The sequence below is a fragment of the Pseudochaenichthys georgianus genome, chromosome 5 (genome assembly GCF_902827115.2).
Source record: "Pseudochaenichthys georgianus chromosome 5, fPseGeo1.2, whole genome shotgun sequence".
Taxonomy (NCBI): domain Eukaryota; kingdom Metazoa; phylum Chordata; class Actinopteri; order Perciformes; family Channichthyidae; genus Pseudochaenichthys; species Pseudochaenichthys georgianus.
The window spans coordinates 38,594,187-38,602,968 of record NC_047507.1 but is presented as its reverse complement, the minus strand read 5'-3'; the positions used below and the strand labels follow the sequence as shown (position 1 = coordinate 38,602,968).

The window sequence follows — 8,782 nt, the reverse complement described above, 5'->3', positions numbered from 1 at the left end:
CGCATGAACTACTTTTAGTACCGGCTCTTTTTGGTGTGAACGCGATCATGAACTAAGTTCGCATGAACCTTTGTGGGAAAAGTACCGCAGTGTGAACGCGGCTTTTGATAGCTAATAAATAGTGAAACAGGGATGGTTAAAGTAGTCAACTTGACGCATCTCTATTAACTTTTATTTTCCTTTCTAAATTCATTCGTTTTTACTCACCGTTTGAGAACCACTGGGCTAGAGTCGAGTGTGGGACAATTATAAAAAAAACATTACTCGTAACAAATTGCAGCAGCGAAAACAGAGAGTAAGAAAATAGTTCAGTTTTTCCATTCTTAGGTGAATCAGTTTAGAAAGAAAAACACATGTGTAAACTGCCTTTCTTTATTAATGATAGGATTGATTTAAAGAGATTTTGAACAGTACCTTTTTTTTTTTACCGTTGAAGCAGGGTTTCAAGGGGAAATGTGCCGAGGAGGAGAGTTCGCACCATTGCTGTGCCAGAGGTGGTACGCAAAAGACTCCTGACCCCTTCACAATTTCAATCTGAAAAATACATCACATATAAATGTATTAGTAGGCCAATTTATATGTTTTCCCGCCTCCCGCCTTGAGAGCTTATAGATACATTTTTGACTTGTTACTTACTTTGTTGTTATTTCCACCATCACCACCACCATCATCATCATCGTCATCACCAGGCTGCTTCTTCTGAGGCTCTGCAGCTGCCACAGTATTTTGAGGCTTGTTACAAGAGAAGAAAGATGAATTAAAGGGGGATGAAATTATTTTGTAGTTAGCTTTCTATGACATATGACTAATTTGTCCAAGGTTTTTGTCCATTGATTTGATTTCCATTAGGATATAATACACATGTGAAAGCGGAGGTTCTTGGCCTGTTGGCAATGAACAATTTGGCACTGATGAGATTAGCCCTGGACAAACACACATTTGTAGACTATTGCCTCCTACAGAGTCACACCATAAAATATGCATCCTTAGAACAAGAAAAATGTTACTCACCTGCAATTGTTTTGAGGTTGCTGCACACTTGTTAGAGAAGGAAGACAGTATGTTATAATTTTTGAACAATTACAAATACAAACAGCAGGTGAATTGCCCTAATCAGCCTAACATCATAAAAATCTCCTCCTCTGATTAAGTAACAAGTAAAATAAAGTGATACAAATAAGAGGAACTTACTCTTCCAGCAAGCGAGGCAATGTCCTCCTTCATTTGAGGAATATCTAGTGTGGGGTTGTACAGAAGGGAAAAAATAAAATCACACCAATTACAATCATCAGATCACCATAGCTGCAAGCAACTTGGATGCTATTTGCATCTAAGTTGTCACACGGTCCATTGACAGCACATTTACAAAACAGAAAAGTCCTATCCGATTGAATTAAACCAATATTGCAATACAATAATACTTGCGCTTTATTATGAGGTCTTTCAAATGATCATTTTCATTTTTCAGGGCCAAGTTTGCATCGCTCAACTCCTGAATTGTTAGAATATCACCTCCCATCTTCAGAGCAATCTGACTATTATAACTTTAGCGTTAAGAAAGCTTACTTACATATCTGCCACAACATAAGTAACCGGATCAGAGTAACATTAAGTACAGTCCGCGGCATATCACTTCATAATGTCATCATATATCTCCTTATCTGAGTCAGCTGAGCCGTATCTGGCCGTGCAACACTCACAGTGTCACATGCTGTATGCAGAAGTATTATTTTAAGCAACACATTAAGTTGACGAAACACTCGAGACAAATGTAATTAAAGTCAGATCGTGTTTTTTTGGCAGTGATATCATAAACCTGTTAATGTACGCATTCAAACACTTGTTCTGTTACCAGCTGTATTCACCTTGCAGGTGCAACTATGTGGCTTTTATCCTGGATAAAGTGTTTAAGTCATGGATGTTTAAAGTTTAACTTCTTCATGTGTCTAATATTATAGTTAACTTTTCATTCAGGAAGTATGACGCTGCGCTGTCAGTACGCTTCCCCATGTTTGTGATTGGTCGAATGCTCCAAATACCAACCCTTGCATGTGAACGCGCACCTAACTAGATAGGGCACGGCTGGCTTGAGCGATCCACTTGATAACCCGTGTCGTAGGACCGTTTAGTGAGAGTGCGTATGTTTTGGATTAGACCAACTGGCTAACTCAAACATATCCAGGTTAGGTTGAACCGGCTTCGTAGTACAGGCCTCTGCTCTACCGAAATCAGTCGGAAGTCGCAAAGTCTCATTTCAAAATAAACGTGGATTTGCGTAAAAAAATAGTTTTTCGGGGTTCAGGTGTTTTGTTTGATTTTAAAATAAACAAAGTCTTGGCTTTCAGAATATGAAACTTTTATTTCCAAAATCACACAATAAATACATGTTTGAAGCTTGTAAAGGGAAGATGACAGCTCTCCCTCGCCACTCTGCTGTTCCGCAGCACCCCTCCCTCCGCTGACATTATGAATGTAAGGCCTGGCAATTGTAGCTTGCTGGTAAAACATGTGTAGCCCCTTGATGCCATGCTAAGACAATCTTAATAATGTTTAAAAGTCACCGTTGAACCTCAATCTCTTCGTTGACATCATCCAGATTATTTAGCAGGAGGTCATTTTCCGCTTTCAAACCATCCAAGTGATCGAATGTCACCACATAAGACCGACCCTTCTTCAAAACTCCAAGCTCTAGATTAAGATGGAGGCGTGTGGCGTAGTGGATTAGTGCCTAGGATCAGGGGGTCACAGGTTCAAACCCCACTGCAGTCAGCATGTCGTTGTGTCCCTGAGACTCTTCACCCCAAATTGCTCCTGTGGGGATTGTCCACAGTATTGAGTATGTAAGTCGCTTTGGATAAAAGTGTCTAACAAGTAACATGTAATAATAAAAAAGAGATCAATTTTATTGAATTAAAATAAAGTTATTATGTTAATAATGTTTTATTTATTTTTTAAATCGTACATTTGGGAAAACCCGGCGCTCCCGGAGAAAACCCGCTATGCCACGGACAAGTTAATGAACTTTAACCCGTGGTATTTATCTCGTGGCAATTGTAGCTTGCTGGAAGAATATCTAAGCCCCCTGATGTCATGCTAAGACATTTTACTAATGTTTGTTTTTTTTAAATCGTCCATTTTGGGAAAAAACCGGCGCTCCCGGAGAAAACCCGCTATGCCACGGATAAGTTAGTGGCTTTTATCTCCTGGCCTGCTGAGCTTGATTCTCCTGAACCGTTTTCATGTGTTCAAGGAAGTCATTGTCAACTGTGACGATCTTCACATTCAAGCCGTTCATTCGGTCTTGATCTTCTTGGACCCTTTGTCCGAGATCGCCGTTTGGATTCTGATCCGCGGTGTTTTTGGCCTGCTGAGCTCTTTTCTCCCCAAACGTTTTCTTGAAAGTCATTGTGAACGGTGACGTTGTTCACATTCAAGCTGTTCATTCGGTCCTGATCGCCGTTAGGATTCTGAACCGCTGTGTTTCTTTCCCTCAGCGGCTCATCACACATAGACTGCAGGTCGTTCATCTTTTCCTGCAGGGTTTTGTTCTGAGAACGACCCTTCCTCAAAACACCAATCTCTAGGTTAAATTCCACGAGATCCTTCGCCATGGCGGCACTATCACACCCCAAGGTCTCGTTGGATGCCTTCAAAGCCTCGTAATTGATCATGAGATGCTTTTCCTTGTGAACCTCATTGCTCAAACCCTGGATCTTGTTCATCAAAGCCTCGTTCTTCCTCTTAACGTCCTCTCTCTCAGCTTTCGCCTCCTTGTAAGAGTCCTCGAGCTCCATGAAACGCAGATGCCTTTCCTTGAGCTGCAACACTTCTTCTCGCAGGGAGACATGTTCGAGGCTCATGGCGGCTTTTTCTGTCACCATTGCGTTGTAACTTTCCCTAATGGTGTCCTCGTTCTCAAGTTCTTGGCACAACTCGACTTTCTTTTGTTGCAACAATTGGATTTGCTGGAAAATCAACTCTTTTTCTTTCTTCGCAATTTCGTACGACACCTGAAGATCCTCGAAACCCAGAAGCCTCTGTGAAAGCTCAAAGATCTCTTCTTGCAAGTCTTCGGTTTGGCTCCTTTCCTCATATTTCGACCGGTTCATTTCGTCCATCTCAAACTGCACCATGCTTTCATTTTCAAGCTTCCTGCAGAGATCGTCCACTTCCTGCTGCAGAGCCTGGTTCTTCTGTAAAACCGTCTCTATCTCTGCCTTAGACACTTGGAAACGATCCTGAAGTTGCTCTTTCCTTTGCTTGAGACACTCAAGTTCTTCCTCAAGGCCACCATTTACTCTGATGGTTTCCTCTGCGTCACTTCTCAATGCATCGAGCGTTTCCTCTGCAGCAGAATAGCATTGGATCGATGAACGCACCTCTTTAATCTGTGCTTCGAGCTCTCTCCGTCCACGTAGTGCAGCTTCATGCTCTGCTTTAATAGCATCGATGCTATCCAGCTCATCTATCTTGTCAAACATCTGTCCCTCGAGGATCTGTCGTTCATGCTCCAATTCCTTGTTTGTCTGGATTAGTCCCTGGAACATCGCCTCTACGGTAACGTTATTTATTTACGGCCCGTCCACACGACAGCGTCTACAGCGTCGACAGCTTCAATCTGCCCATTCACTTTGAATGGGGTGACGTCACGTTGCCTCGTTTTTCGCCGAACTGAATTGTGGGTAGCATATCGGTCCGTCTCCGGCGTTAGAAGTTGAACAATGTTCAACTTCTGACGCCGGAGTAGCCAGCGCCAGCCAATCAAATCCCGTTTCGGAAAATCTGATAGCTCAAGCCGTAGCCAATCAAACCGCGTCTAAGCTGGGAGAGATATCCCGCCGTTCATTTCTATATTTCAAAAAAAGATGGAGGAGAAACTAATTATCGCTGTAGCAAATCACCCGGTTTTGTATGACCAGACCCTCTTCACCTACCGGGATACAAACCGGAGGAACCAGGCATGGAGGGAGGTGGCAGAGACAGTGGGTGAAACTGGTAGGTTTTCGCCTGTTTGGGGAGTTTATATATATATTGCTCCCATAAAATCCCCGGGGGTTTTTGCATTGTATGTCGGGGGCGGGAGATTCATGTAATTGGTTGTTGGTCGTGTTGCTTGAATAAAATCCCCAAGCTTCAGACACGCCCAGCTCCAAGCTTTTTTTGAAGCTGTAGTGTGGACGGGCGCGAGAAATATAACTCAATACTTTCTATACACAATACTCCCATGATTGGTGGTAAACTGATACCAGCGTCAAAGTTCCGTTAAGCGAGCTGTTGAGCATCGTAGTTGGCAACAATCAAGGTATAAGAGCAATAAACTGTGCTAGAATGTGAAATGACGTATCTGCAATCAAGCATTGTCCTTCCCCATTTCCACGTAGCTCCATGAACGCAGCATAGTATTGGCTTGGTTTTTGCGATCAGAATCAGAATACCTTTAGACCCCGCACAAAACAACACAGACTATAACACCTCTTGTTGATAAATAACAACTATGTGCAATATTTGCACTATGTGCAATATATATATGCCGTTAAAAACTGTGCAATATATACCTGGCTGCTAAATCCGCAGAACTGTTACAGGGTGTGTATTATGTAAAATGTTTAACTTAAAAAATATATAGAATTTCTTTTTTTAATCTTTAATACTTTTTTTATGCATGCTTTAGGTAACATTAAGCTGTCTTTGGCTCTTCTCTGCTGTAACAATGTAAATGTATCCCCTGTGGGACGTCTAGGGGCTGTGCTGGTTGTATTCTTTCACATACACATACGGGTATTGGGCCGAGTGCGACACCGTACTTCCGATATCCACCATTTCACGCGAGGTGCAAGCAGAATATCATAGTCTATTGCCTTAATCAATATCTAGTCAACTCTAAAATACCACATAAATGCAATGGCATGATAATATTATTGTGACAAGTGATTCACCTGGTGTTTCCAGAAATTAGACGTAGATGCAGCCAAAATCGACGAAGGCCACTTTCAAGGTTAGTTTTTCCATACATCTGCAGGCAGTCTTGTAAGGGCAATCCGACAACCCACACAGCTCTAGTTTACGCTGGTAACGACCTAGAGCACACCCCTCCAGTCCAGAGATGTAATTCGAAGACATACAGCGATTTCTTCGGTCGTTAATTCAGAAAAAAAACCTAGTGCGCTCTGCCTGGCTACTTTAGCTAGCTGTTTACATTAGCACCTCCAGGATATTATCACCTCCAGGAAAATGGCGTATTTATATATATATATATATATATATGGCGCGCGTCGCATTGTGGGTAGCTCGTGATGTCACTGTGTGTGAAAGAATAGTCTGACCGCTGCAGGAAGTAAGGACCTGCGGTATCTCTCCGTGAGACAGCGGGTGATGGCGTCAGGTCCACCAGAACAACCTGCTTGCTCGTTGCAGTTACGTAATTTCACATTCTAGCACAGTTTATTGCTCTTATACCTTGATATTTGCCAACTACGATGCTCAACAGCTCGCTTAACGGAACTTTGACACTGGTATCAGTTTTGTTTACCACCAATCACAGAAGTATTGTGTATAGAAAGTATTGAGTTATATTTCTCGCGCTACCTAACATCCATGAAGGCAACATGACAGAGGGAGGCCTGTCACTCAGGAAGCCAAACTACTCTTTGCTAAGCCCCGCCCCCCAAGCAACATCAGGGCCAAAAGTCTGAAAGCGAAAAAAAAAGATCTGAAAGCGAAAAAAAACTATCTGAAAGTGAAAAACGATCTGAAGGTGAAAAGCAATGTGAAACCTGAAAAAACAAGATTTGAAACTGAAAAAATAGTTGTTTTGAATCTGAAAACGAAAAATTTGCAACTGAAAAAAATAAGGATTCAAATATCAAAATATGTATAAAAGTGAAATCTGAAAATAAATATTTTATTCAAAAAAATTGCTGAACTGAATCAAAATAATATTCAACCTAAAAAATTATTTCAAATACTTATTTTTATTTTGAATACATCATTGTATTTTTCAAAGTTCAGGATAAAAACTTGAACTTTCAAATAAATTCAATTTTTTTGAATGATGAAAACTTATGACCCTGAAATAGCTCCATACTTTTGTTCATTTAATTAGTTACTAAAGCTAAATAAATATGGATAGCGTGTACATACTTGCAACCTTGATCCTGGCTTGATACACTGGCCACTGTCTATTAGCTCCCTTGCGTCCATGGCGCCATTCCACCAAAAACTCCTCAGGAGTTTTTTTGTCGCCATTCAAGTAATTCTCTTCATGAAAATCTCGAACACAGTCAATCGGCAGAATGCTCCTAAGTAGTGCTGGAGCGACGCGTCGACTTCAAAATATCGTTGACGACATATTTCCGCGTCGACGCGTCGCTACACACACGTGGGTGTGTAAACAAAGCAACAAGCAGTTCGCAATCGCACTTCAAACACAATGGAGACTGAAACGGCTACCAACTCCTCCTCACAGGATTGCGCACGAAGCCCTCAAACGAAAACATCTCGCCCTAGGTCTTCAAAAGCATGGGAATATTTTAAAGTTAGTCCAAAACGCAAAGATATTGTCATTTGCAGTCTTTGCCAAATGGAGTTGGCATATCACACAAGCACAACGGCTATGTTGGAACATTTAAAGCGGCAGCTAGTTGTGGTGGCTACCATTAGCAGCTAGCATTTGCTCTCCGATTTTTACATAAAAATGGAATTATGGATTATAAATTCAATCATTTTTTTATACATAGACGTTAAAAACCTATGGATTAACCGATTCAGCCGCGTTTTTTCTCATTTTAATGCCATTGAACACGTCTTTTGATCAAATTGACAGCTACGGTGGTGAGACGATCTCCCTAGAAGCTCTGTAAAGGTACGTGTTGTGATGACTGTATTTGCTTCCCCTGTCGCGAGTCCGGATCACTCAGTGATGATACTATATATCTACATAATCTGTGGAGTCTCAGCTTTAATCGGATATCTTGTATGTGCAGCTACGATAAGTAATAAGGGTACTTTTATCTTGAGTTCTGTGCCAATGTCCGTTAGCATTTTTCGCTCATGGGTCATTTAGATGCTTCTTATGAGACTTGTGTTTTGTTTTGGTAAACATGGTTTGTATCGGCAGTTAGCTGAGATTATTACCGTTAATCTGGTATAACACATTAATAGTTTGTTAAATATTAAGATCCCCTGAGACACAGTATTGTGAAAAAGACAATTTTTACATTACGTTTTTTTTACATTACGTTTTTTATGAATTGAACAACAGACAAATAATCGTTAGATTAGTCGACTAATCGATCAAATAATCGCCCGATTAATCGTTTTCGAAATAATCGTTTCCCCCCAGCACTACTCCTAAGTCCCTTGTCACTACCTTCTGTCCACTCCACCAAGGCAAACATGCACATGGTGACATTAATGTAATTTGTATGTTTGTTCTGTCTGTTGTGTTTTCCTGTATCCGCGAGCGGTTGGAATAAACAGGGGATGACATCATGAATGCGCGCTCGTTGTGAGTGGCGCTTTTCTATGACGTCACATTCTGCAGCGAATGTCTCTATTATTCTCTAATAATATAAAAAAACGTAAACAATTAAAGGTAACATTTAGTGAAAACTTGTGGTTCAGATTATGTGTTTTATAGGGCTGTCAGTCGATTAAAATATTTAATCGCGATTAATCTCATGATTGTCCATAGTTAATCGCGATTAATCGCAAATTAATTATCTGTTCTAAATGTACCTTAGAGTGATTTTTTTCAAGTTTTTAATACACACATAAAAAACAT

General features: G+C 40.9%; 1 long non-coding RNA gene across 1 annotated transcript; it reads right to left on the bottom strand.

The window, feature by feature from the left end:
• Positions 1 to 442: 442 nt before the first annotated feature.
• LOC139433900 (uncharacterized) lies at positions 443 to 1,474 on the bottom strand. The gene is made up of 4 exons (XR_011643295.1): positions 1,192 to 1,474; positions 1,012 to 1,038; positions 637 to 732; positions 443 to 534 (listed from the first exon to the last, which is right to left on the bottom strand). It is a non-coding gene; the product is annotated as an uncharacterized lncRNA (long non-coding RNA).
• Positions 1,475 to 8,782: the final 7,308 nt, after the last annotated feature.